At 40.8% G+C, this 7,370-nt stretch overlaps 1 pseudogene; it reads left to right on the top strand.

Moving 5' to 3' along the window:
* Positions 1 to 335: 335 nt before the first annotated feature.
* On the top strand, positions 336 to 550 carry LOC114197975 (cytochrome c oxidase subunit 8A, mitochondrial pseudogene; annotated as a pseudogene).
* Positions 551 to 7,370: the final 6,820 nt, after the last annotated feature.

Raw genomic sequence — 7,370 nt, 5'->3', positions numbered from 1 at the left:
TGTGCCACTATCCTACAGAGCCACCCTACACTGAAACTGTAATGTCATACAGGCTGTCAGTCTTCAGGTGAAGCTAGCATATTGTAAAAGAACTAGATATAAATGACTTTTTTTTTTTTTTTTTTAGTCAGCTGCACATAGGTGCCTTCACTTAAGATCATTTCCATGAGTTGAGAAAGAGAAGGCAATGTAGTAGGAATAGGAGTTGTGAATGTCTGTTCTCATAAATATTACTTCTGCTTGATAGAATGCTGCTTTAAAAGCTAATCTTTAACGGCCATTTTGACTTCCCGACCTTGGGCTACTGCTGGCAGCTGTCGTCATTCCATGCAGTCATGTCTTTGTCGACGGCATAGCTGCTGAGGGGCCTGACAGGTCTCACCCAGAGGCTCCCAGTGCAGTGTGCCCAGATCCATTCCAAGCCTCTGCGGGAGGAGCTCGGGACCGTGGATGTTGCTGTTGGGCTCACCTCCTGCTTCCTGTGTTTCCTCCTGCCATCGGGCTGGGTCCTGTCGCATCTGGAGAGCTACAAGAAGCGGGAGTGAAGGGGGCTGTCCTATCCCTCACCCTGTGACCTGACCATCCCTGGCCTCTCCTGATCATGTCTGCTGCATCCCTGGCTGGTCTTTCCGGGATCATGTTCTTCAATTACAGTGATCTCTTCTGCAGTCATGACCTCTCCATTTCTCCATGGTGACATCCTGGAACCACATATATTGGTTTATAAGGCCCTACTCGGTAGGGCCCTCCTTGTAACAATAAAGTCTATTTAAACCTTGAAAAAAAAAGAAGCTAATCTTTATAACCTGTAAGTCAGATAACCTGCAAGTCAGATAACCTCCAGCTCATGATGAGCAGTATCCACTGCATGGTGGCTTAGCAGTCCATGGTCAAGCATTTAGTCTTCTCTAAGCCAAAAGCCATTTCTCAAATGGAGAATATTTATCTGCAGAGAGTTATATAATTACTCTGAAATCTAAAAGGTCTGTATTGGTATTCATCCATAGATACCTGCCAAAGACTCCATATAGTAACCCTAACTACCAGAGGCCCATTAATTTCCATCAGATCTTCTTGGTCATTTGATCTTAGTAAGAAAAGCTTGAATGACAGCCTGGATCTGTTGCAGACTATCTTCTTTTGGGCCCTACTCAGAACCTTCGAGTCACTTGTTAACTAGGTTTGAATAGCACACCCAAATGAAATGTATATTGGAGATGTATATAGAAAAGGTCTACCAGGTACTGTTTCTCATATAGTAGTAGCCAGATGCAAACTCTTGTTCTTTACCTTGAAAAGGATAGTTCAACAAGTGTCAACAAGTAGAACCCTAAGAAGTTCAGTGATCTGGTAGACACTTGAATTCTTGTGGCATTTATACCCACTCTTTTGGCATTCATATGCCTTACCATGTTGTTTGGATAGTTGTGACTCCCCACTCACAGCTCTAATCAGCATGATACAGTGAAATATGGCAAGATAATGCCCTCTGGAATGCAGAAGTGGTCAAGATTCCTGATAATTAGATTTGGACAAAGAACCAGAAAGTTGATAGGGCCCTGAAGTGGGACAGTGAAGAGTATTGTCTTCTTCTGCACAAACCAAATAGGTGAGTTGAAGAGGCTGCGGTAAGAATCACAATCTTGCATATCTCAAGTCCTTGAACAGATTCGTAATCTCTGCATTCACTCCAGAACTGGGTTTATTTAACTTTATTACCTTGGTAGCTAAAGTCAACTCTACTGCCTCCCTGCCCCTTTCTATCATAACAATCTTCACTCCACAGGTCAGGGACCCGATATAGGAATTTTGCCAACTAGTAAGGATGTCAATTTCAACTATTCATTCTGAATCTGGGAAAATAACCACAGAGTGGATCCAGGCACCTACTGAGCCCACTGTGAGACAGACACAAGCCAAAACTCCATTGATCACCTGATTGCAATAAGTTCCCATACTGACTGGTAGACCACAGTGGTGTCTTAGGTTTCAGTAATTAATATTGGTTCAGAGTCGGTGACTAGTTATCTCTGGAAAATTAGGTTATTTCTTCTTTCTCAGTGCATGTCACCCTGATAAATAGTTGCAGATCCCTCTGGAGAAGGCTAGGAGGAACAATTATGGTATAAGTTTTTGGTAAAGCAGTAAAGTCATTCTTAAAGGGCACTTAACTCCCCTTCTCCTGCCTTATGCAAGTTTGTTCTGGGACTGTGAACTGACTCAAATCTGGGAATTTGTTGAAGGCCCATGTCTCCTCAATGTGGTGATTCATTCATATATCTTTTCACCAACAGAAGGATTTTCCACTCATACATAAAATATTAGTAGGATGCACATCTCTTTAATTTAGAAGAACACCAGATTCAATTAGGCAATACCAAAGATCTCTGTGTATCAACAGCTTCTGATTAGTGCTACAGCTCTGCTCTCCCTGTGGTTAATGCACACAGCCTGCCCCTGGTGATGAAGTGCTTCTACCCGTTTCCTCTAACCTCAAGTCTCCAACATTTATGTTGAATTCAGGGAACCCAGTTTGGTGGCCGCATTTGCCACTCTTACATCTGGCCTGCAGGAAATAGCCACCACAGAATTCTTAAGGCTACTGGTACTCTGCTTACAAGTGTATTCTCAAAGTTATGATAATGGAAGTGTTCCCTGGCCTCTATTGGAGGCCAGGGTTAGGGAATGAGTAATCAGGTCTCACCTTAAAAAAAGAAAAAAAAAAAAAGACAAAAGAACAACAAAAAAACCTACTGGTATTTCAGCTTCATTCAGTGCTGCTGATGGTTCCATATTTCCACCAACCAAAGAAGCAAAATGTTAAGCCACTCACAGCCCCTCTGTTTAGCGTGACCACATCTACACATTTGATTCAACCTAACGTTATTTTCCTTTTATTCTTATCCATGTCCATATATGTATTCCAGGGTATGTCAGTATAAATTGGAAAACCATGCAATTTTTTTGTTGTTGTTGCTCCCTTAGTGTCTTCCAAATCTTGTCTGGTTATTGGATTAGATACAATGAGAATAATTGGGTTAGACTTTGAGGAGTTCAATAGTCCCCGATAAGATATCTACCACAGAGGAGGCCACTATGAGTTCTTCAAGACAGGTGGGAATGATCCCTTAGTTGGGAGTGAAAGGTTGTTTGTACTGGAAAGGAAGTTTTTCAGACTCTAGAGTGTCAAAGACCCCCATTTTCATTGGGAATCTTTTCCTATGACTGTATCCTAATTGTCAGGGTTTCATTCCATCTCATTTCCCCAATGCCCTAATGAGACATAAGAGACATAAGAAACTTTGGATGGGTGTGAATTGCATTTGAAATGTAATTTAGCAACCCACAGAAATAGAAGTCAGGATTGTCTTCATAAATCCAGGCTCTGTGGATCCTCAAGTTCTCTACTGCACTTGGAAGTAGTCAACTAAACCCTCAATCTTCTTATTTTAAAAGAAATGTACTATGGTAGCAGCTACTTGATTACCCCAAGTTGTGTTTTCCAGCTAATTGATTTTAAGTGTACATAGGTGATAACTTAAGAAATTTGGTACTCTATGGCATGAACAATCAGTGTTCTTTTACCACTGCAGATAGGTCATTGATTCCTTTAAAATGAATCAAATCAGAAAACCAATTCCAGGGTGCCTGGGTGGCTCAGTTGGTTAAGCGACTGCCTTCAGCTCAGGTCATGATCCTGGAGTCCCGGGATCAAGTCCCACATCGGGCTCCCTGCTCAGCAGGGAGTCTGCTTCTCCCTCTGACCCTCTTCTCTCTCATGCTCTCTATCTCTCATTCTCTCTCTCTCAAATAAATAAATAAAATCTTTAAAAAAAAATTCCAGATATACCAGAACCAATTTGGAAAGCCTATATGCAACCTCTTCTGGTACTAATAACTATATCAGTTAAGGTGTACAAGGTGGATTAAATTATAACGAGCCATTTGGAGAATGGGGTGTTTTATAGAGATTAGAATTTATACAATTGTGGAAGAAGCTGGGGAAGTAAAGTTCTGAAAGTAGATAGTTGGAGGATGAGATAAAAGTCACTAATCAGAAACCATAAAGAGGGGGTGGTAAAGGAGTTTAATGAAGACCACCAGGACCGTCTGGTGGTGGTCTTCTAGTCATTGAATGTCATCAGGAGAGGAGATGGAAGATAGGGAGGAAAACTGGGTGCAAAGCATGAGCAATCTGGGACCTGAGAGAACAAACTAGAACCCATGAAGGCGAATTGGATCCCATTTCTGTTGATCACTGCATCGACACCTGATGATGCAGATGGCCTGCATGAGGAACTCTTTCCTTTTCCCACGGGGAAAAATAAAATCTCTGTCTAGGACATAAGGCAGTTGAAGGAGCCAATCTGGGAGGAGCTGGAGGCGTCTCATTGCTGCCCCAAACCCACGAGGTGAATGGCAGATCATGGGTAATGAACGATCCAATGGTGACCTCTGGGCTCCTCCCATTGACCTCATTTCCACTTTCTGAATCTCATGCAGAAATCTTTGAAGACAGGGGCACCTGGGTGGCTCAGATGGTTAAGCGTCTGCCTTCGGCTCAGGTCATGATCCCAGGGTCCTAGGATCGAGTCCCGCATCAGGCTCCCTGCTAGGTGGGAGCCTGCTTCTCCCTCTGCCTCTGCCTCTCTCTCTCTCTCTCTCTCTCTCTCTCTCTCTCTGACTCTCATGAATAAATAAATAAAACATTAAAAAAAAAAAGAAAAAAAGAAATCTTTGAAGACCAATTTTAACTCAAGCCCACACAGGGAAGAGAATCTTGGGAAACCCTCTTCCCACTCTGCTTGTATTTTAGTACTTTCTCAACTATATGACTCCACAGCCTCAGTTCTTAACCCCACTGTATACTCAATTTATAGATGAGGAAATAAAAACTCAGAGAAACCCATAATGTGTACAAGCCCCCTCCCAAATCCATTTATGGAACAATTACTGTATATCAGGTATGTTGATTAGTGCTTGCAGAAAGAGAGATAAATACAAATCAGGCTCTGTTACAGCCCTCTATTTTTCTCAATTATTCCGTGGACAGTTTATTTCATTACTTTTCACAGCTAAAGGCAAATTTTCTGTATAACTTTCAGAAAAAACTTTACTCCTGTTGAGCCCAACCTTCACAGTTTGAGAACACAAATAACCCAAATGATCTTTGGTTCTTTGCATGGTGCATCTGCCAGCTCGAGGAAGAAGACTTCCCATGGTGTATCTAACCCATCCTTTGGGATCTTTGTCAGGGTTTTAAACTCACATTTAATATCTATGTGTTTTTATTTCATCTAAAAATATCATTGATTTTATCCTTTCAATGTATTGTCATTGTTCCTAATACACTTGTCATTAGTATGTCTGCCCTTGAGAGGGTCTGCTTCAGTTCTACTTTCCCACCATAGACGACTGGAACAAACTCTAAGAGAAGAATGGAATAAGCGTTGAGACATCAAAGGTTTGAGATTATGAATCATATAAGCTTGTCTGTCATTTCCAAGAGTTCCATTATAACACTAGGATGGAAATGCTCTGACTACATTGTCAGACTTTCACTCTTTCTAGTCTCTGTTATTAAAGAGGACAAAGAATTAAAGTGTGTGTATTGGGAGTGGGCCAGGAGGACAAATTAATATGATGGGGTAGAAATTCTAAAGGAAAAAAAAATAAAGAAATGTGTAAACATAGGTAATATAATTTTTGTCAACCAAGCATTTAAAACCATTTTTAAAGGCTGTGATCAATTGGAGAATGTTTTCTATCTAGCTATTTTTTTAAGTCACTGCCATGAGACTGTCCCCATCACTGCTTGCTCCCATTTTTACTGCCTACAGTGGCACCTGCTCAAGCCCTTTAATGTAAAAAAACCCACAGAATGCAGCCAGGCAAGATTAAAGGTCTTCCCTGACGTGGAATGAAGGGGAATTATACAGTTTGCAAGAGAAAAGATAATAAAAGAGTGAGTCTATAGAAATACTTTGATGAATTATATAGAGGCAATTTTCTGACATTAGTAATGTAGGGCAGAAGACAATGTTTCTGATATATAGATGTAAATTCATCATCCAGACTCCATTAAAGAGAACTACAAAAGATCCGTTGATTTAAACATTGCTTACAAGAGCTATCAGTAATGTTAGCAGCCTCCTTCCATGAAACTTGGACACTATAATAAGTAAAGGCTCATGTGGATGAAACAGCCACCTTTTTCAGGAATGTTATAAATAACAAGAAGCCATATGGCAGAGTTCCATCACCTGGATCCGTGACCGTGATGCCAGTTCCAAGGTTTGACATTATTTGCTAATGTGCCAATTTCACAAATATTGCCTTTGACCACTGAATTACCTATGCTATAGTGAAAGGCAATAATTGTGTCTTAAAAAAAAAAAAAAACCACCCACTGAAACTTTCCTCTAAGAAACTATGTGTCTACCTCTCCCATCCATAACCCTCATTCCCAGAAAAAGGATTATTCTTGATAGAAATGATATTTTACACTTGCAATCCTAGGGGACATTTCACTATCAGAACAATGTAAGAATGCTTTCTTTATTTCACACTCACTGGTAGAAAAATAAAAACAAAAAAACAAACCCAAACAAGTAAGCATTATCTGTTGAGGTTCCCTAAACTTTTGTTGTATTTTATCTGCAAACAATAAACCTGCTACCTGTTTTTGTGTATAAAATAATAAAAAGAAAACTTTCGTCTACATCCAGATGTTTGTTTGTTTGTTTGTTTGTTTACAAGAAGCCAGTACCCTTTACTCTCTTCCTAACCCACCTCTGGCAATCCTTTTGATGCTTGTCCATTCTACAAAAACAAAAAAAGTACATGGCCTGGGCAAGGCCATCAGATTTAATCCCTTTATGCAAAGCTAACACAGAAATCTGGATAGCAGGGGCATCTGGGTGGCTCAGTGGGTTAAGCGGCCGACTCTTGATTTAGGCTGGGGTTGTGATCTCAGGGTCCTGGGATTGAGCACCCCCTCGGGCTCCGTGCTCAGTGGAGAGTCTGCCTGAGGATTTTCTTTCTCCCTCTGCCCCCCACTCCCTCCCTCTCTCTCTCTCAGATGAATAAATAAATCTTAAAAAAAAAAAGAAATCTGGATAGCAGGCTGAGAACCTTGTGTCTTAACAACAAGTGCCTTGCTAATTTTGGATTTTGTAAACTAGTACATGTGTGGAGTTATTTGCTTAAAGTCCCCTAAGGATGAGAACATTATGAACTTTTTTGAAATCACAGACCAGTGTTCAGCATTCCTACTTCTAGCCTAACTCTAGACCCCTTTCCTCAGTTTGTAAGAGGGTGATAAAATTCCCCAAACTTTTTATCAATGTTGGAGGACCCCTTTGAGAGTT

This window comes from Eumetopias jubatus, unplaced genomic scaffold (assembly GCF_037043125.1).
Source record: "Eumetopias jubatus isolate StellerSeaLion01/CBP00866 unplaced genomic scaffold, mEumJub1_p1.0 scaffold_7, whole genome shotgun sequence".
Classification (NCBI taxonomy): domain Eukaryota; kingdom Metazoa; phylum Chordata; class Mammalia; order Carnivora; family Otariidae; genus Eumetopias; species Eumetopias jubatus.
The sequence above is the reverse complement of the archived record's forward strand: the minus strand, read 5'-3'. Positions and strand labels throughout refer to the sequence as shown.